Source organism: Mus musculus, chromosome 14 (genome assembly GCF_000001635.26).
Source record: "Mus musculus strain C57BL/6J chromosome 14, GRCm38.p6 C57BL/6J".
In the NCBI taxonomy this organism is placed as follows: Eukaryota; Metazoa; Chordata; class Mammalia; order Rodentia; family Muridae; genus Mus; species Mus musculus.
The window spans coordinates 6,538,361-6,561,117 of record NC_000080.6 but is presented as its reverse complement, the minus strand read 5'-3'; the positions used below and the strand labels follow the sequence as shown (position 1 = coordinate 6,561,117).

Here is a 22,757-nt window from a genome sequence, read left to right as displayed (position 1 = left end):
TCCATCTATGGTAATTGAGAGTTTGGCTGGGTATAGTAGCCTGGGCTGGAATTTGTGTTCTCTTAGTGTCTGTATAACATCTGTCCGGGCTCTTCTGGCTTTCATAGTCTCTGGTGAAAAATCTGGTGTAAATTCTGATAGGCTTGCCTTTATATGTTACTTGACCTTTTTCCCTTACTGCTTTTAGTATTCTATCTTTATTTAGTGCATTTGTTGTTCTGATTATTATGTGTCGGGAGGAATTTCTTTTCTGGTCCAGTCTATTTGGAGTTCTGTAGGCTTCTTGGATGTTCATAGGCATCTCTTTCTTTAGATTTGGGAAGTTTTCTTCAATAATTTTGTTGAAGATGTTTGCTGGTCCTTTGAGTTGAAAATCTTCATTTTCATCCACTCCTATTACCCGTAGGTTTGGTCTTCTCATTGTGTCCTGGATTTCCTGGATATTTTGAGTTAGGATCTTTTTGCATTTTCCATTTTCTTTGATTGTTGTGCCGATGTTCTCTATGGAATCTTCTACACCTGAGATTCTCTCTTCCATCTCTTGTATTCTGTTGCTGATGCTCAAATCTATGGTTCCAGATTTCTTTCCTAGGGTTTCTATCTCCAGTGTTGCCTCACTTTGAGTTTTCTTTATTGTGTCTACTTCCCTTTTTAGGTCTAGTATGGTTTTGTTCATTTCTATCACCTGTTTGTATGTTTTTTCCTCTTTTTCTGTAAGGACTTCAACCTGTTTGATTGTGTTTTCCTGTTTTTCTCTAAGGACTTGTAACTCTTTAGCAGTGTTCTCCTGTATTTCTTTAAGTGATTTATTAAAGTCCTTCTTGGTGTCCTCTGCCATCATCATGAGATATGCTTTTAAATCTAGGTCTAGGTTTTCAGGTGTGTTGGGGTGTCCTGGACTGGACGAAGTGGGAGTGCTGGGTTCTGATGATGGTGAGTGGTCTTGGTTCCTGTTAGTAAGATTCCTACGTTTACCTTTCGCCATCTGGTAATCTCTGGAGTTAGTAGTTATAGTTGACTCTGTTTAGAGATTGTTCTTCTGGTGATTCTGTTACCATCTATCAGCAGACCTGGGAGACAGATTCTCTCCTCTGAGTTTCAGTGCTCAGAGCACTCTCTGCTGGCAAGCTCTTACAGGGAAGGTGCGCAGATATCTTGTTTTTGGACCTCCTGCTGGCCTAAGAAGAAGGCCCAAAACAGGGACTTTCTCAGAAGCCGTGTTGCTTTGGCAGTTCCCAGAAGCTGTCAGCTTCTGTGGTGCAGACTCTCACCTGTGCAGACTAAATTCCTAAGTTCCAGGGAGTCCCGGAATCAAGATGGCGACCGCTGCTGCTGAGGCTGAGGCCGCCTCCCAAGCCAGGCGGACACCTGTCTTCTGGTCCGGACGGTGGCCGGCTGTCTGCGGCCCGCCAAGGGTGCTGCCTCAGCGGCTCTGTGCTTCTGCCTGTCCCAGAAGCTGTCCGGTTCTCTGGCACACCCTCTCACCTGTTCAGACTAATTTCCTAAGTTCTGCTGAGTCCCGGAACCAAGATGGCGACCGCTGCTGCTGAGGCTGGGGCCGCCTCCCAAGCCAGGCGGACACCTGTCCTCTGGTCCGGATGGTGGCCGGCTGGCCAGCACACTTCTTTTTCTCTGCCTGCCTGCCTGCCTGCCTGTCTGTCTGTCTGTCTGTCTGTCTGTCTGTCTCTGTGTTTCTCTGTCTCTGTCTCTCTCTCTGTTTCTCTGTCTCTGTCTCTCTCTCTCCCTCCCTCCCTCTCCCTCCTCCGTGTCTTTCTCTCTCCCTCCCCCCCTCTCTCTCTCTCTCTCTCTCTCTCTCACACACACACACACACACATCCTATTCTTTACATTAAAAGTTGTCCTATACACTACCCCGCCCCCCAAAATGGTGAGATTAGTGTACTGTCCTAAAACCATCAATTTCCTCCCACTAAAATGATTAATTAAATGATCTCGTACCGTGTTATTTCAACCAAATGAAACTGTCTACACTTTGCCAACTTTGAACTGCTGAAAGCAATTTAGCACAGCTCATCTGAATGGCCTACTATCACTAAAAAGAAGGAAGTAAATATACAGAAAGCCATTAGGGAATAGTCCTACTAGCAGTTTTTAAACAGAATATATACACATTGTGTGTGTGTAAAAATATCTACGAATACAAAAATAGACAGTGATATTTTCTAAATGTCTATTTTTTGAGAGAGGGTCTCACTATGTCACCCAAGTTAGCCTTGATCTTTAGGCAATCCTCCTGCATCAGTTTCCCTGGTGCTGGGACTACAGGTATATACCATGTTATTTGGTTATCGTAAAAAAAATGTATAAATGCATATATATATGCGTGTGTGTTTATATGTGTGTATATATACATACATACATATATATATATATATATATATATATATATATATTCTTACGTGTATGTTGTACATAAATAATATATAACACTTGTAAGTGCATAGAGATTTTCTGGAAGCACCGCAAGAAAACATCACTTACGATTGCCTCTGAGAGGAAACCAGAGATCAGTGGAAGATGGGATTTCTCTCATGGCTAGAATCCTTTCCTGTAGCCTCTTGTATTGTTAGTATGTGTGGGTTTGAATATGCTTGGCCCAGGGAGTGGCACTATTAGGAGTTATGGCCTTGTTAAAGAAGGCATGGCCTTATTGGAAGAAGTGTCACAGTGTGGGGGTGGGCTTGTAGACTCTCCTCCTAGCTGCCTGGATGCTAGTCTTCTCCTGCTTGACTTTGGAACAAGATGTGGAATTCTCAAATATTCCTATACCATGCCTGCCTGGATACTGCCATGCTCCAGCCTTGATGATAATGGACTGAACCTCTGAACCTGTAAGCCAGCCCCAATTAAATGTTCTCCCTCTGTTGCCTTGGTCAAGGTGTCTCTTCATAGAAATGAAACCCTAACTAAGACAGTATGTCTGACTACATACATGTCTTATTGTTGTTTTGAGATAGGGCCTTACAAGATAGGCCAGACTATAGTCAAATTTACCATCCTCTTGCCTCAGCCTTCTGAGCAGTATAATTAAAATACCCATTGCCAGCTTGTACAATGTTTTCAATTAAGAAAATGCCTAGACACTTTTCAAATATCTCAAGTAAAGCAATGCCCATTTTAGTATGCAAATACTTTAGTGTATCATGAAATATTTACAAAAAGTATTTCAAACAAGGTTAAGACCTCTGGTGAGTGGATCACAGTGCCTGCCCCAATCCAATCGCTCGGAACTTGAGACTGCGGTACATAGGGAAGCAGGCTACCCGGGCCTGATCTGGGGCACAAGTCCCTTCCGCTCGACTCGTGACTTGAGCCCCGGGCTACCTTGCCAGCAGAGTCTTGCCCAACACCCGCAAGGGTCCACACAGGACTCCCCACGGGACCCTAAGGGACTCCACACAGGACTCCCCACGGGACCCTCCTCCTCCTCCTCCTCCTCCTCCTCCTCCTCCTCCTCCTCCTCCTCCTCTTCTTCTTCTTCTTCTTCTTCTTCTTCTTCTTCTTCTTCTGAGACAGGATTTCTCTGTGTAGCCCTGGCTTTCCTGGAACTTACTTTGTAGACCAGGCTGGCTTCAAACTCAGAAATCCACCTGCCTCTGCCTCCCAAGTGCTGGGATTAAAGGGTGGCATCACTATGACCTGCAGCTGTCTTCTTTAGTCACTTTGCTCTTTAATTTTTGGACAAGGTTGATCCTTAAACCTGAATCTCTGATTGGCTTGGCCAACAACTCATGGGGATCCTCCTGTGAATGCCTCCCCAGCACCTGTCTTTTATCAAATGTGGTAGAGGGGTCTGAATAAGAATGATTGCCGCCCTTCCGCTCGACTCGAGACTCGAGCCCCGGGCTACCTTGCCAACAGAGTCTTGCCCAACACCCGCAAGTGTCCACACGGGACTCCCCACGGGACCCTAAGACCTCTGGTGAGTGGATCACAGTGCCTGCCCCAATCCAATCGCTCAGAACTTGAGACTGCGGTACATAGGGAAGCAGGCTACCCGGGCCTGATCTGGGGCACAAGTCCCTTCCGCTCGACTCGTGACTCGAGCCCCGGGCTACCTTGCCAGCAGAGTCTTGCCCAACACCCGCAAGGGTCCACACAGGACTCCCCACGGGACCCTAAGACCTCTGGTGAGTGGATCACAGTGCCTGCCCCAATCCAATCGCTCGGAACTTGAGACTGCTGTACATAGGGAAGCAGGCTACCCGGGCCTGATCTGGGGCACAAGTCCCTTCCGCTCGACTCGAGACTCGAGCCCCGGGCTACCTTGCCAGCAGAGTCTTGCCCAACACCCGCAAGGGCCCACACGGGACTCCCCACGGGACCCTAAGACCTCTGGTGAGTGGATCACAGTGCCTGCCCCAATCCAATCGCGCAGAACTTGAGACTGCTGTACATAGGGAAGCAGGCTACCCTGGCCTGATCTGGGGCACAAGTCCCTTCCGCTCGACTCGAGACTCGAGCCCCGGGCTACCTTGCCAGCAGAGTCTTGCCCAACACCCGCAAGGGTCCACACGGGACTCCCCACGGGACCCTAAGACCTCTGGTGAGTGGATCACAGTGCCTGCCCCAATCCAATCGCGCAGAACTTGAGACTGCGGTACATAGGGAAGCAGGCTACCCGGGCCTGATCTGGGGCACAAGTCCCTTCCACTCGACTCGTGACTCGAGCCCCGGGCTACCTTGCCAGCAGAGTCTTGCCCAACACCCGCAAGGGTCCACACGGGACTCCCCACGGGACCCTAAGACCTCTGGTGAGTGGACCACAGTGCCTGCCCCAATCCAATCGCGCGGAACTTGAGACTGCGGTACATAGGGAAGCAGGCTACCCGGGCCTGATCTGGGGCACAAGTCCCTTCTGCTCGACTCGAGACTCGAGCCCCGGGCTACCTTGCCAACAGAGTCTTGCCCAACACCCGCAAGGGTCCACACGGGACTCCCCACGGGACCCTAAGACCTCTGGTGAGTGGATCACAGTGCCTGCCCCAATCCAATCGCGCGGAACTTGAGACTGCGGTACATAGGGAAGCAGGCTACCCGGGCCTGATCTGGGGCACAAGTCCCTTCCACTCGACTCGAGACTCGAGCCCCGGGCTACCTTGCCAGCAGAGTCTTGCCCAACACCCGCAAGGGTCCACACGGGACTCCCCACGGGACCCTAAGACCTCTGGTGAGTGGATCACAGTGCCTGCCCCAATCCAATCGCGCAGAACTTGAGACTGCGGTACATAGGGAAGCAGGCTACCCGGGTCTGATCTGGGGCACAAGTCCCTTCCGCTCGACTCGAGACTCGAGCCCCGGGCTACCTTGACAGCAGAGTCTTGCCCAACACCCGCAAGGGCCCACACGGGACTCCCCACGGGACCCTAAGACCTCTGGTGAGTGGAACACAGCGCCTACCCCAATCCAATCGCGTGGAACTTGAGACTGCGGTACATAGGGAAGCAGGCTACCCGGGCTTGATCTGGGGCACAAACCCCTTCCACTCCACTCGAGCCCCGGCTACCTTGCCAGCTGAGTCGCCTGACACCCGCAAGGGCCCACACAGGATTCCACACGTGATCCTAAGACCTCTAGTGAGTGGAACACAACTTCTGCCAGGAGTCTGGTTCGAACACCAGATATCTGGGTACCTGCCTTGCAAGAAGAGAGCTTGCCTGCAGAGAATACTCTGCCCACTGAAACTAAGGAGAGTGCTACCCTCCAGGTCTGCTCATAGAGGCTAACAGAGTCACCTGAAGAACAAGCTCTTAACAGTGACAACTAAAACAGCTAGCTTCAGAGATTACCAGATGGCGAAAGGCAAACGTAAGAATCCTACTAACAGAAATCAAGACCACTCACCATCATCAGAACGCAGCACTCCCACCCCACCTAGTCCTGGGCACCCCAACACAACCGAAAATCTAGACCCAGATTTAAAAACATTTCTCATGATGATGATAGAGGACATCAAGAAGGACTTTCATAAGTCACTTAAAGATTTACAGGAGAGCACTGCTAAAGAGTTACAGGCTCTTAAAGAAAAGCAGGAAAACACAGCCAAACAGGTGATGGAAATGAACAAAACCATACTAGAACTAAAAGGGGAAGTAGACACAATAAAGAAAACCCAAAGCGAGGCAACGCTGGAGATAGAAACCCTAGGAAAGAGATCTGGAACCATAGATGCGAGCATCAGCAACAGAATACAAGAAATGGAAGAGAGAATCTCAGGTGCAGAAGATTCCATAGAGAACATCGACACAACAGTCAAAGAAAATACAAAATGCAAAAAGATCCTAACTCAAAACATCCAGGTAATCCAGGACACAATGAGAAGACCAAACCTACGGATAATAGGAATTGATGAGAATGAAGATTTTCAACTTAAAGGGCCAGCTAATATCTTCAACAAAATAATAGAAGAAAACTTCCCAAACATAAAAAAAGAGATGCCCATGATCATACAAGAAGCATACAGAACTCCAAATAGACTGGACCAGAAAAGAAATTCCTCCCGACACATAATAATCAGAACAACAAATGCACTAAATAAAGATAGAATATTAAAAGCAGTAAGGGAGAAAGGTCAAGTAACATATAAAGGAAGGCCTATCAGAATTACACCAGACTTTTCACCAGAGACTATGAAAGCCAGAAGAGCCTGGACAGATGTTATACAGACACTAAGAGAACACAAATGCCAGCCCAGGCTACTATACCCGGCCAAACTCTCAATTACCATAGATGGAGAAACCAAAGTATTCCACGACAAAACCAAGTTCACACAATATCTTTCCACGAATCCAGCCCTTCAAAGGATAATAACAGAAAAGAAGCAATACAAGGACAGAAATCACGCCCTAGAACAACCAAGAAAGTAATCATTCAACAAACCAAAAAGAAGACAGCCACAAGAACAGAATGCCAACTCTAACAACAAAAATAAAAGGGAGCAACAATTACTTTTCCTTAATATCTCTTAATATCAATGGACTCAATTCCCCAATAAAAAGACATAGACTAACAGACTGGCTACACAAACAGGACCCAACATTCTGCTGCTTACAGGAAACCCATCTCAGGGAAAAAGACAGACACTACCTCAGAGTGAAAGGCTGGAAAAAAATTTTCCAAGCAAATGGACTGAAGAAACAAGCTGGAGTAGCCATTTTAATATCGGATAAAATCGACTTCCAACCCAAAGTTATCAAAAAAGACAAGGAGGGACACTTCATACTCATCAAAGGTAAAATCCTCCAAGAGGAACTCTCAATTCTGAATATCTACGCAGCAAATGCAAGGGCAGCCACATTCATTAGAGACACTTTAGTAAAGCTCAAAGCACACATTGCACCTCACACAATAATAGTGGGAGACTTCAACACACCACTTTCTTCAAAGGACAGATCGTGGAAACAGAAACTAAACAGGGACACAGTGAAACTAACAGAAGTTATGAAACAAATGGACCTGACAGATATCTACAGAACATTTTATCCTAAAACAAAAGGATATACCTTCTTCTCAGCACCTCACGGGACCTTCTCCAAAATTGACCATATAATTGGTCACAAAACAGGCCTCAATAGATACAAAAATATTGAAATTGTCCCATGTATCCTATCAGACCACCATGGCCTAAGACTGATCTTCAATAACAACATAAATAATGGAAAGCCAGCATTCACGTGGAAACTGAATAACACTCTTCTCAATGATACCTTGGTCAAGGAAAGAATAAAGAAAGAAATTAAAGACTTTTTAGAGTTTAATGAAAATGAAGCCACAACGTACCCAAACCTATGGGACACAATGAAAGCATTTCTAAGAGGGAAACTCATAGCGCTGAGTGCCTCCAAGAAGAAACGGGAGACAGCACATACTAGCAGCTTGACAACACATCTAAAAGCCCTAGAAAAAAAGGAAGCAAATTCACCCAAGAGGAGTAGACGGCAGGAAATAATCAAACTCAGGGGTGAAATCAACCAAGTGGAAACAAGAAGAACTATTCAAAGAATTAACCAAACGAGGAGTTGGTTCTTTGAGAAAATCAACAAGATAGATAAACCCTTAGCTAGACTCACTAAAGGGCACAGGGGCAAAATCCTAATTAACAAAATCAGAAATGAAAAGGGAGACATAACAACAGATCCTGAAGAAATCCAAAACACCATCAGATCCTTCTACAAAAGGCTATACTCAACAAAACTGGAAAACCTGGACGAAATGGACAAATTTCTGGGCAGATACCAGGTACCAAAGTTGAATCAGGATCAAGTTGACCATCTAAACAGTCCCATATCACCTAAAGAAATAGAAGCAGTTATTAATAGTCTCCCAACCAAAAAAAGCCCAGGACCAGATGGGTTTAGTGCAGAGTTCTATCAGACCTTCAAAGAAGATCTAATTCCAATTCTGCACAAACTATTTCACAAAATAGAAGTAGAAGGTACTCTACCCAACTCATTTTATGAAGCCACTATTACTCTGATACCTAAACCACAGAAAGATCCAACAAAGATAGAGAACTTCAGACCAATTTCTCTTATGAATATCGATGCAAAAATCCTCAATAAAATTCTCGCTAACCGAATCCAAGAACACATTAAAGCAATCATCCATCCTGACCAAGTAGGTTTTATTCCAGGGATGCAGGGATGGTTTAATATACGAAAATCCATCAATGTAATCCATTATATAAACAAACTCAAAGACAAAAACCACATGATCATCTCGTTAGATGCAGAAAAAGCATTTGACAAGATCCAACACCCATTCATGATAAAAGTTTTGGAAAGATCAGGAATTCAAGGCCCATACCTAAACATGATAAAAGCAATCTACAGCAAACCAGTAGCCAATATCAAAGTAAATGGAGAGAAGCTGGAAGCAATCCCACTAAAATCAGGGACTAGACAAGGCTGCCCACTTTCTCCCTACCTTTTCAACATAGTACTTGAAGTATTAGCCAGAGCAATTCGACAACAAAAGGAGATCAAGGGGATACAAATTGGAAAAGAGGAAGTCAAAATATCACTTTTTGCAGATGATATGATAGTATATATAAGTGACCCTAAAAATTCTACCAGAGAACTCCTAAACCTGATAAACAGCTTCGGTGAAGTAGCTGGATATAAAATAAACTCAAACAAGTCAATGGCCTTTCTCTATACAAAGAATAAACAGGCTGAGAAAGAAATTAGGGAAACAACACCCTTCTCAATAGTCACAAATAATATAAAATATCTTGGCGTGACTCTAACTAAGGAGGTGAAAGATCTGTATGATAAAAATTTCAAATCTCTGAAGAAAGAAATTAAAGAAGATCTCAGAAGATGGAAAGATCTCCCATGCTCATTGATTGGCAGGATCAACATTGTAAAAATGGCTATCTTGCCAAAAGCAATCTACAGATTCAATGCAATCCCCATCAAAATTCCAACTCAATTCTTCAACGAATTGGAAGGAGCAATTTGCAAATTTGTCTGGAATAACAAAAAACCTAGGATAGCAAAAAGTCTTCTCAAGGATAAAAGAACTTCTGGCGGAATCACCATGCCAGACCTAAAGCTTTACTACAGAGCAATTGTGATAAAAACTGCATGGTACTGGTATAGAGACAGACAAGTAGACCAATGGAATAGAATTGAAGATCCAGAAATGAACCCACACACCTATGGTCACTTGATCTTCGACAAGGGAGCTAAAACCATCCAGTGGAAGAAAGACAGCATTTTCAACAATTGGTGCTGGCACAACTGGTTGTTATCGTGTAGAAGAATGCGAATTGATCCATACATATCTCCTTGTACTAAGGTCAAATCTAAGTGGATCAAGGAACTTCACATAAAACCAGAGACACTGAAACTTATAGAGGAGAAAGTGGGGAAAAGCCTTGAAGATATGGGCACAGGGGAAAAATTCCTGAACAGAACAGCAATGGCTTGTGCTGTAAGATCGAGAATCGACAAATGGGACCTAATGAAACTCCAAAGTTTCTGCAAGGCAAAAGACACCGTCAATAAGACAAAAAGACCACCAACAGATTGGGAAAGGATCTTTACCTATCCTAAATCAGATAGGGGACTAATATCCAACATATATAAAGAACTCAAGAAGGTGGACTTCAGAAAATCAAAAAACCCCATTAAAAAATGGGGCTCAGAACTGAACAAAGAATTCTCACCTGAGGAATACCGAATGGCAGAGAAGCACTTGAAAAAATGTTCAACATCCTTAATCATCAGGGAAATGCAAATCAAAACAACCCTGAGATTCCACCTCACACCAGTCAGAATGGCTAAGATCAAAAATTCAGGTGACAGCAGATGCTGGCGAGGATGTGGAGAAAGAGGAACACTCCTCCATTGTTGGTGGGAGTGCAGGCTTGTACAACCACTCTGGAAATCAGTCTGGCGGTTCCTCAGAAAACTGGACATAGTACTACCGGAGGATCCAGCAATACCTCTCCTGGGCATATATCCAGAAGATGCCCCAACAGGTAAGAAGGACACATGCTCCACTATGTTCATAGCAGCCTTATTTATAATAGCCAGAAGCTGGAAAGAACCTAGATGCCCCTCAACAGAGGAATGGATACAGAAAATGTGGTACATCTACACAATGGAGTACTACAGCTATTAAAAAGAATGAATTTATGAAATTCCTAGCCAAATGGATGGACCTGGAGGGCATCATCCTGAGTGAGGTAACACATTCACAAAGAAACTCACACAATATGTATTCACTGATAAGTGGATATTAGCCCCAAACCTAGGATACCCAAGATATAAGATATAATTTGCTAAACACATGAAACTCAAGGAGAATGAAGACTGAAGTGTGGACACTATGCCCCTCCTTAGATTTGGGAACAAAACACCCATGGAAGGAGTTACAGAGACGGAGTTTGGAGCTGAGATGAAAGGATGGACCATGTAGAGACTGCCATAGCCAGGGATCCACCCCATAATCAGCATCCAAACGCTGACACCATTGCATACACTAGCAAGATTTTATTGAAAGGACGCAGATGTAGCTGTCTCTTGTGAGACTATGCCGGGGCCCAGCAAACACAGAAGTGGATGCTCACAGTCAGCTAATGGATGGATCATAGGGCTCCCAATGGAGGAGCTAGAGAAAGTAGCCAAGGAGCTAAAGAGATCTGCAACCCTATAGGTGGAACAACATTATGAGCTAACCAGTACCCCGGAGCTCTTGACTCTAGCTGCATATATATCAAAAGATGGCCTAGTCGGCCATCACTGGAAAGAGAGGCCCATTGGACTTGCAAACTTTATATGCCCCAGTACAGGGGAATACCAGGGCCAAAAAGGGGGAGTGGGGGGGCAGGGGAGTGGGGGTGGGTGGATATGGGGACTTTTGGTATAGCATTGGAAATGTAAATGAGTTAAATACCTAATAAAAAATGGAAAAAAAAAAAAAGAATGATTGCCCCCATCCCTGACCCCTCCCTAACCCCACTCCACACAAGCATGCCCTCAGTCTATGGAATGTAAATACTTGGTCCTCAGTCAGTGGCATTATTTGGGAAAGAATTAGGAGTTTCTTTCTGGAGGAAGTACCTCACTTGGGGGGGGGGCAGGGTCTGTGAATTTAAAGCTTCACACTGCTCTCAGTTGGCTCTCTCTGTTCCAGGCCTTCAGTGCATCATGCTGCAGCTTCCTGCTTCTACTGCTATGCCTGCCTCATGCAGCCATGCCTCCACACCAGGATGACCTCTTATGCTTTTGGAAGTAAAAGCCCCAAAACAATCTTCTATAAGCTCTCCTGGTCAAGGTATTTTTATCACAGCAACAAAAAGGCAACAAAGACACATGAGTTTTGGGGATGTGCCTCAGTTCCTCCACTTACACAGCAAGCACCTTACAGTCCGAGTCCTTGCTCCTCCCCCTCAAATATTTTCAAGTTCTATGAACAACACACTCACCTGTGGGCCATACACCTAACTACACAACTCGATCAGGAGCACATTTGCACATCTATATGTAAGCATGTAGTATGTATAAGTGTTTGAATGCAGAACTAAACGCACTATTAGTAATCCTAACCCATCATACTTAGAGGGTCTTGATGTATCTTCAGGATGACTGAGAAAACACTGTTAGTGTGGCCTCAAAACCAACTAAGCCTTAGCCAAATCTGGGGCCTGTGCCTCTATTCAAGCCTCTCTCACCTTATACTCCTAGGGAGAAGATGAGGAAATATCTTCATTCTCCTAAGGGTGTTTCTCTTCTTACCTGGATAATTCCCAAAGACTAGGAACCCACTGTTACCTTTAGTAGCTCTACTTAAATTACCTCCTCCACAGACCTCACCTTCTCCTCTCAGGAGCAGTATGTGAGCTAAGAGCCACCATGATGGGCACAACAGCACAAGCTACAGCCTGGAGTACCACAGTGATGGGTACCACAGCACAAGTTACAGCCTGAACTGCAGGAGGTGGGCCATGAGGCAGAGGCCCATTAGTCTTAGCAACTTATTACTGTGACTTCAGATGTTTGAACACAAAACCATTTTTTATAAATACTGACATATGAGCCAGTATAAAATGCAGATTTCCTGATATTCTGATATGAATATCAGAAGCAGTATTCCAAAACTTGATAATTAGCCATAATCGTGGCAATATTTCTCAGAAAGTCCAAAAAAAAAAAAAAAAAAACAACAACAACAACAACAAACCCAAACACCTTTAATCCCAGCACTCAGGTGTCAGAGGCAGGCAGATTTCTGAGTTTGAGGAGAGCCTGGTCTACAAAGTGAGTTCCTGGACAGCCAGGGCTATACAGAGAAACACTGTCTCAAAAAACCACAACAACAACAAAACAAAAACAAACAAACAAAAACATTTTCTTAGATTTATTGTAGCCGTCATAAACATGCTTTATCCAAAAATTAAACATTACAATCTTTCATGTTCATTAAGCCAACAACTTAATAGTGCCCTCTATCAAATTTTTTGTTCAATCTTACTTCCTCAGTTCAATTTATGCCATCCCTAATTTTTTTTTCAAATGGCATGAATCTTACTTGCCGATATTGATATTAATAGGCATGGAATTTTGACCATTGCATATAAGTATATGATATGCCAAATTTGAAACCTGCTATTTTTCTCTTTAACTCACTTTTTCAGGTTTGTTTGTTCGTTTTGTTGTTTTTTTGTTTGTTTGTTTTTTATGACACAGGGTTTCTCTGCATAGTCCTGGCTGTCTTGGAACAACCTTTGTAGACCAGTCTTGAACTCAGAAATCTGCCTGCCTCTGCCTCAGGAGTGCTGGGATTAAAGGCTTGTGCCACCACTGTCCGGCCAGGGTTTTGGGTCTTTTGGTTTGTTTATTTTTGTTTTTGTTTTGTTTTGTTTTGAATAATTTTTCACAAGTTAAATGTATGGTTAGCTTTAGTTTTCAAAAAATCGAAATTCAGAAAAATTACAAATGCTATGAACTTCAAATCCGTCTCCATTAAACAGTAGTTCCAAGATGTCTGAGTAAACATGGCTGAAGCAACCTTTGACTCTGGTAACTGAAGTCATTGTCATGTATACATCTACTGAATTTTAGATGCCAGCACATGCTCAAACAAACACTAATCCAAACTGTTTCCATGTAAGACTCCCATAAACCTTAGGCAGTTAAATGTCATGAAATTAGTGTGGATGAATTGCTTTTGCAAATCTGTTACTAGAGGGAGCATCCACTAATTTAATCATTTCCCTCCTCAAAATCTTGCTTTAACTCCTCCACCAACGACAGTCTAGGTGTTGAAGACTTCTAAACTAAGAAGAACTTTAGAATATCTAAGTCCCTTAACATCCAGTAGCCTCTGCCTTCATTATTAAAGGAAAGCTCAACTTTGAGACTAATCAGCACAAAAATGCCACAAAAGCACTACCACACCCTGAAATACCCTAAAGAAATTAATTTGTGATGAACCACCATGGATGTCTGAGCCCTACACTTTGAGGGAACCTGGAACACAGAAGCCTGGGCAGCCTGTGGGCACAGCACACCAGGGAAACTGACTGAGAGACTCAAGCTGCTCAGCTTGCTGTGGGTGGGAAAGCACAGTGGCTGGCAGAATACAGCTTCCAGCAGGGCTTCCATAGCATGCAGCTCATGGGTGAACAACCAAACTCCCTTTAAGTTTCCTAGGTGGGATCTTGCCACCCGGCTCTAACCGTGCTTCAAGATGCTTGCTATGATAGCTAGACAAGTGTTCCAGAACACACCATAGATATCTCTTCAACACACCTCTTGAATCCCTAGAGCACCTTCCAGTCCTCTGCGCCAGGCCACGCCCCATCCAGGCCGCCCCCCCCCCCGGCCCCCCTGCACCACTCTTCTGGATACCACTTCCAGGGATCTCCCAGAGCATTCCCTCTGCCCACAGCCCTCTCACAGGTCCACGGCCGAGCCTTACCTTGGTCCCCATCTGTTCAGAGGTGGACACTTTATGGATCAGCTTCTGGGGCCCCTCCTGTTCCAATTCACTGTAGGATGAATCCTCTCCAGGTCCTGCAGCAGTGGGGCAAACCACACTAGCCTCAGGGACAGCTCCTCCTGCGAAGCCCTGAGGGTGGTGCTGGCTGCAGGCCCAGGCATCCTCTCTGATTCCTGCAGGGACACAGCAGTGCCCCAGGGGCTGTGGTCAGCTGCTGGGCTCTGCCCGAAAGTCTGAGCCCTGCCCCTAGCTAGCACCATCTTCTGCGATCCCCTCTGCGCAGCACCCTGGACCCGGGACCCTGGATCACAAGCCTCCCCTGCCTAGACCTCTTGGGTCCTCTGTGCACTTCACGCCTGGGCACCCAGCCTTGGGATGTTCTGGTGTTGCTGACCCAGGATATGACCAGCACCAGAATGAGATGACAGATGTCGAGATACGCCTCGAAGGACCTCCCTCTCACTCCTCCTAGGGTCTGGAGGGCTCAGAGGAAATAGAGTAGAGATAGGAAGGGGCATGAAGCAGCAGGTCAGGCAGTGGAGATCCTCCTCCCCTTGTTCTAGGCAGCAGGAGTGAGGAGAAGGCTCCTGAGGGAAAGGGGGACATGGAGCTATCTCCTATGTTCTGGGGTGCACTCTGGACCCCGAATCCCTCCACATACTCGGACCACAAAGTACAACTCCAGCTAAGTAAAAGTTCCCTCTGCCCGGGAGAAGAACTCGGTCTCATGGACCCTCACTCAGCACTATTGCTAGGACCTTACCTCCGCACCTCTGCCTGGGGGTTCCGGGCCTTTAGGCCACCTCTACAGTGCTGTTTAGCTTTGGGCCCACCCCCATCTGGCGCATTAGGTAGAGAAGAGCATTTTCTGGGAGGTTCAGCTCTGCTCTGAGAGCTTTTGGTTCAGAAAGAGTGATTCCCTTTGGCTAACAGGAAGCTGGGAAGGGCATGGTGAGGACTCAGAAACAAGAGAGGACATGCATGCAGCCCAAGATGACAACATGCCGAAATAAATGTCTAGGCTAAAGCGCCCATCCAGAATGCCTGGAAGAATGCATTGAACTACGTGAACAAAGTACAAAGCAAAGAATATATATACACACATCCACAGGAGAGAACACCTCTCCCTGGTCCAGACTAAAGTCTGAGGAAAGAGAATCCACAGGCTGGAGCCTCAGCTCCCAGGCTTCCCTGGCCAGCTGCTTCAGCACAGCCACAGGGAAGAGCTACCTTGCAGCAGCAGTGCACAATGCACATTCGACCTCAAAATCCTACACAGGTGGGGAAGAGGGGCTGAGGGAGAGGGTAGGAAAAGCACAGGCTTCCTGCTGTCCACCTTAGAAAACTTCACAGTGCTGTTAGTGATTTTCCAATGGTGAATTCTCTACTGACTTGGGGGGGGGGTTGCTCTCTTCAGTAGATCAATTCTTTTAGCCCTTCAGGTTCCTCCTTTAGTTTGTCACTTAGCCTTGACCTTGAAAATTCCTGGAAACTAAGATTTGGGGTTTTGATTCTTTCAGGTTTCAGGTGCAACCTTAAGCCCAGCAATGATCCCCTGCCAGCTCTAAGAGATTTTAACTACACTGAAAACGTGAAATCCCTTTAGGTCATTCAGCAAGAGAGTGCTGCCATGTTTCTCAAACACAGAGACAGCCTCTCTTGTGCTTCAGTTATTCCCTTTAGCGAGGGAAAACATGGGGTAAAATGGACTTCAAAAGTCCTTCTGGCCCTATAATATGAACTTCTGTACCTACAAGTACACACTGCCGAGAACTTTCTAAGAAACAATAGCATTAAATGGCCTTGGTCGGAGATCCAGATCAGTGCCTAGAGTACAGAAAGCCTATACACAGCCAAAAACAAAACAATGCCCTTTTATTGACCTTTGTCTTAGTCTGACTATTTGGTCACAGACAAGTCAAGACAAAGACCCCTAGTAAAAGGCCTAACACAGTTCAGACTTTTCCTTTTAATGTAAAGAAGACAGAGGGCACAAGCTGGGACCAAAAGGTGATTATGATTCTAATGTTCTCTTCCCCACACTCTATATAGTGAAAGGTCACTTTGGCAGCTATCCTGTATTTCAACCTACACATTAAACTTTCAGGTTTTATATAGCAACATTTCCCAGAATCCAGTCAAGGGTGACTGAAGTGAAAGGTGGTCTAAGGCCCATGCCTATTTGGGAAAGAAGACGGGTTCCATTTCTTACTCTTTGAAAGGATGATGATTGCTTAGAGACACATTGCACAGCTTCACATCCAGGAGCCAGGCAATTAATTCCTCAAAGTGCAGGCATCTGTTACTTATAAAAACCTAGCCTTGCAGCCCGCTCTGATCAACACAGAATTCAGTAGCCAGCTCCTAAGGCCTGTAACTTTGAAAAGCAAAGCCAGTCTAAGCTGGTTCCTGCTAAGTAAATGACTGCAACTCAACAGCATCTGCAGCTGTAGAGGAAACCCAGGATGGCTGAAAATACTGTGTAGGCAAAGAAAGGAAAGCTGCCTCATTTCCCACTAAAGGCAGCTCAGGGGAAAAGCCTGGTGGAAGCCCATTGCTTCTGAGAAACTTTCAAGGAATCCCCAATTTAAAATAGTTTCTGACCTACTAACTGCTTCTCCTAGTTAAAAGCTTTCACAGTGGTTCTCTGACCTAAGGGACATGCACTTGCCTTTTCTTTGTTCAGTTTGTTTCTTTGTTTTGAGGGAGTCCCCTAGTACACCTCAGGCCCAATCTGACTTGGAATTTATGGCAGGTCTCCAGCATCAAACTCTATTTCTCGAAATGGCTACTACCATTTCAAATACATGGCATATTGTCTCATTTGGTTTATAAAAAGTTCCTTGACTTTCTTTAGTGTTTTAGATTTTCAAATAATTTCTCCCCTGCTGCTCACGAATTCCCTTTTATTACTGTTACTTTGAGATCTTCATTGGTGAGCCATTGTAGTGCACACCTTTGGTTGCAGAATTCCAGAGGCAGATGCCAGCAAGCCTCTGAAATGTGAAGCCAGCCTGGGCTATACAATAAAACTTCCATGTAGAACATATCACTAATCTTGTTGAAAGCTTGCATGTTGGAGTTTAAGGTATGAGTGCTCCCAAGAGCTGGAAGCCAGTCTGGGCTACATTGTAACAGGCCCGCAAGGGCTACACAGCAAGATCTTGTTTCAAACAAACAAACAAACAAACAAACAAAAGCAAGAAAGAGTCTTGGCCATACAGTGTATAGATGCTACCGTCAGGGTTAAACAGAAAGGAGTAAAGCTGAACCCCCAGTCAGTTTTCTTCTTAATAAGGTGCCATACCATCACTCCCAAAGTACAAGAGACATAAGCCAAAGATGATTAAAACTTTATGAACACTCTATTACTACTTACAGGTATTTTGAACTAATCAATTGCACACAAGCAGAATCATGAGTCACTTAAATCTTACCCGCGTTCTCGCGACCAGCCAGGAAAGACACAGCAAACCAGAATCTTCTGCGGCAAAACTTTATTGCTTACATCTTCAGGAGCAAGAGTGCAAGAGCAAGAGCTCAAGAGCACAAGAGCTTTATTGCTTACATCTTCAGGAGCAAGAAGCAAGAGCCAGAGCAAGAGAGCAAGAGAGAATGGCGAAACCCCGTCCCCTTTTAGGAGAATTATTCTCCGCCTAGGATGTATTACTCCCTGATTGGCTGCAGCCCATCGGCCGAGTTGTCGTCACGGGGAAGGCAGAGCACATGTAGTGGAAAACTACCCTTGGCACATGCGCAGATTATTTTTTTACCACTTAGAACACAGGATGTCAGCGCCATCTTGCAACAGCGAATGTGAGGGCGGCTTCCTACACTTAAAGTGTCTAATCCCATGTCCTACGGTTTTACCTTCAATTGTGATAGAACTTAAGAGTTATGTGTCATATCTTGAAAACCATGAGTGGGTACTTGAGAAGCCATGGTGCAGGGCTCATGTTCCTGATCAGTCCAGAACCAAAGGACTACAGATGGAATCAGCACAGACTGGAAGGCTGCCCTGGCAGCAATATGGAACTGACTCAGCAATCACTATGTATTCCATAGTCAGAACTTAACATTCAAAACGTTTGCCCTGGGTCAATTTTCTTAGTTGTTACGCCGATAACAAAACATTCCGTGAGCAACAGTGCTGTCGATTACAGGAACTTCTGTGGTCCTAGTTCACAAGGGCAAAGACTCACCATCCAGGCAGAAAGGGGAACTGTACAACCTCTAGCTTGTATTGTGGCCTTTTTGCTTTGAAACACTTCTCTTTCTAAGTGTCCATTAATTCTGGACTATTAACTGGTATACTGCCATCAGTTAATGCCAACAGGTACAGAACCATTTGAAAATAAAAACCAATTTTAGGCAATGACGTATAGTCAAGCCTCTCTCCACTTAAGGTATTTTGTAAATACTCCCACATTTTTAAACTGAGCTCGAATTCTAACTACCTATCTGCTACCCACTCCCACCCAAGATTAAGGACTGCTTTGCTAAATATCTTCTAATCGCTCATTCTCAACAGCAAAACACTTTGATTCTACTTACTTATTTACTTTAGTGATGCTAGGGCAAGCCTTGCACTGGCATATGCTCTGTCCCAGATCTACATCCCAGCCCCCATTTTTTTCTTCTGTCTCTGGATCCAGAGTCTCAATATGTAGCTTATGCTGGCTCCCCAATCTGGGCCCTCTTTCCTCACCTAGTTGTTGTGAATACAGGTGTGCAGCACCACACCCAATTCCCCAAATACTTTTTGGGCTAAAATTTAAATTATGCCTATATTCACTAACACTGGACTATATTCCAAAGCTAGCAAGAAAGAAAACCAAGAAACTTACTCTGCTAGCAAGTATCTCCTTTAGGCTCAAGACTTAGCCAGAATAACGCTAAATAAAGCTAATATGTATCCAAATGTATCTGATTAACTTAATTTCACTCCCTCACAGAGAGAATGGCAGGAAGTCCCAGAAAATCCCTTTTCTCCACATGAATCTCCAAGGAATCTTTTGTTTTTCTCTCTGAATAGGAGAAATCAGGCCATCAAAGTTTAGGCTCCATCAGGAGAGAGGGAGAGAGGGAGATAGAGGAAGAAAGAAAGAAAGAGAGAGAGAGAGAGAGAGAGAGAGAGAGAGAGAGAGAGAGAGAGAGAGAGAGAATGAGAATAAGGGAAGGGAGAAGGGGAGAAGGGAGAAGGGAGGAGGGAGGAGAGAGGAGAAAGAAGAGAGGAGAGAGAAGACAGAAGAGAGAAGAGAAAGCATAGTATGCCTTGGTTGCCTGGTGAAACAAAAAACATCTATGAGTATTTTAACCTATATGTCTTTGACACTGCAGACCTATTGCATAGGAAGTCTTTCCATCCAGAAAATAAGCATCAGAGAGATAGTCAGCTGTCCTTTCAAAATAGGACAAGAGAAATATACTCTTCTGCATTTTGGCCAGAATAAACCTGATAATATGCAAGGCTTCTCTCTCTTTTAGGGGTGATGATCAGAATGGTCTCAAGCAACTCCAGAATTTCCACACTAAAGCAGAAGGCTTATGAACTCCAGGACCAAAAAGTCCAGCCAAGCAGCTATTGAAGCTAAAACTAAAGGCAGATTCATCAGTGCAGCCAAATCCCCACTGAATCTAATGGAAGAGAAAGCAGGAAAGAGCCTCAAACTCATGGGAATGGAGATAAATATCATAAACGAACTCCAATAGCTCAGGTTCTAACATCAAAATTTATAAATGGGCCACAAGAAACTGAAAAGCTTCTGTAAGACAAAGGGCATAGCCAATAGGACAAAAAGGCAAGCTACATATTCGGAAATAATGTTTACCAACTCCCCATCCAATGCACGGCTAATATACAAAATATATAAAGAATTCAAGTAGCTAGCCACCATAAGAGCTAAGAACACCATCTAAAAATGGGGTATAGAACTACACAAAAAATTCACAATGAATCTTGAATGGCTGAGAGCACTGAAGAAGTCTGCAACGTCCTTAATCTTCAGGGAATAAAACCAAAATGACCCTGAGGTTGGTGTCCAGCAGTATACTTTCTAGTGAAGAATGCCAAGATCAAAAACTTCTGTGAAAACACATGGTCAGAATTTAAAGAAACAGGAACATTCTTCCATTTCTGGTAGGACTGCAAACTGCTATGACAACTATGGAAATCAATATGGAGGTTCCTCAGAAATTCCCACATAGATCTACCTGAAGGCCATGTACCAACCTTACTGGTGAATGGCGTGCAACTTTCCTTTTTCACTTGATGGTTTATTACTCAGATTTTCTTATTTATTGAGCTATGATTTTGCTCTTGGTAAGCATTTGGTCTCTCTGATTCTCAAGCAGTTCTCTGTTCTCACAAATTTTTTGAGGAACCTCTAGCCACTGGGACTTATTTATACCTTCAAATCCCTCTAAAATGGTGGGACTTTTTATACTTGAGGAAGCTGAGTGACAAAAGCAAAGTATGTTGAGCCCTTTGGTGTCCAGTGCACACGAATCTATGGGAGTCTAGATATGATAATCCTCTAGAACATTCTTTAGGAAAGCAGCAGGAAAACAGCAGTATGCTCTAAGGTACCTGTGTGACCTCACTTACCTTTGCCAGCTTTGTGGGCTTCTCTACTGCTGGTCTGAGAACAATTGGAAACTCCTGGAATAGATGTCTCATATCTCATTTCCTTTGTCATTGTTAGTATACTAGTGGGAGTAGGTTTGAAGGAAAAATACTCTCAAGAACATTAATAAAACAAGTGCTTCATATGGACCATCAGGATGAAGTACCAAGTTCAAGGACAGTTCTGCAAGAACTGCTCAAAGCCAGCCAAGTGGAGCAAGAAGAAATCCAAGCAGAAGTCATTCATTACCAGCACCCTCAGCACCTTTCTCCAGGACAGGGTCACTTAGCTTTGGTAGGAGAAGGGATGACCTGAGATAGTTGCCCCATATTCCTTCAGAAAAGAAGCGGCCAGCAATATTGGGGAAAGAATATGGGTGTCAGGGGGCAAAAAGCAGAGTGTAAAGTGAGTAAGTAAAAAGATATCAATACAAAAATATTTAATTATTTAACAAAATGGGACAAAATGTATTGTTCTAGTAATTCTAGTGTGCATACAATGGCAATCACTTTAACACACAGAGAGACTAGATGTTGTAAAGTAGGGTGCCTTTTTTATTGACATAAACTATGACATAGCAAAGATAAATAAAAAAGAAAGACGTGCATCCCAAAGATCCATTATTCTCCTCAAGTCTAAGTGTTCGTGCTCACCTTCACCAGGCCTCTAGAGACCTCTGTTCATCCAGGTTTCAGGGCCCATCCAAAATACAGTACTGAACCAGCTGTGGACAAGTGTTCCTGTGTTGTTGGCTGAGCTCTGCCTCAGGTTCCAGAGACACTGGAGGGGCAGCCTTGGCCTTCAGGCGGCAGCCATTCCAGGCCCTCTGCCAGCTAATGGAGTCTTCCACAGAGGCCTGTCATTTCAAAAATAGAAGCTTGGGTATTCCAAAGATTGGAATGCCACACTACAGTCATGATGAATTGGTTACATGAGAACATACAAGTTAACAAATGTCTTTATGACTGTTTTACTAATTTTAAAATGAGAAATTAGATCATCTGAGGAGTGGTTGCTAAGAGTAAAATCACTGATTAAAATGAGTGATAGGACTGTACAGAGAATGTGCTTAATTTTCTGTGTCCAGTGCAAATAGCTGGGTGAGTTCAAAACAAAACCAATAGAAACATCATGAATACTAACAAAAACAATTGTTTAAAAACCTTCTAAGTGCTGGGATTAGAGCCATGTAACAACTCTACCCTATTTTTAATGTATTAATAATAAACAAACAAACAAACAAACATACCTATTCTAGGTCTAGCAGTTGCATCAGAGAGAGCTGTGTGACACTGCATGCTGCTTCCTTTCCCCAGATAGCTCAGGTCTTCTGTCCTATACCAGGTCAGCTGGACCTAAGACAGTGTAGTTGACCTTGTTGGTGCCATGGCATGATTCTGCAACAAGCCTTTTCTTGGTAAAATTGATCCTGTATAGAGTGAGCCCCTTGTTGTTGGATCCAGGACCCGTTAGGCCAGCAAACACACAAGCTACCCTCAGTGAAAGAGAAAAGGAAAAATGACATTGAAAAAAATATGCGCCCTAATTGGAAGAAAAAGCCCTCAACTTTGAAGCTATCACCTATCTCCCCGTGATTTTTTTTTCTCCCCGTGATTTTTGAGCTCTGCATATTGATATTGTTTGGCTCAAGAAGGGAGT

At 44.3% G+C, this 22,757-nt stretch overlaps 1 long non-coding RNA gene across 1 annotated transcript; it reads left to right on the top strand.

The window, feature by feature from the left end:
• Nucleotides 1-2,823: 2,823 nt before the first annotated feature.
• Gm52091 lies at nucleotides 2,824-20,003 on the top strand. The gene is made up of 3 exons (XR_003950985.1): nucleotides 2,824-2,852; nucleotides 11,665-11,805; nucleotides 19,960-20,003. It is a non-coding gene; the product is annotated as a predicted gene, 52091 (long non-coding RNA).
• The last annotated feature ends 2,754 nt before the right edge of the window (nucleotides 20,004-22,757 follow it).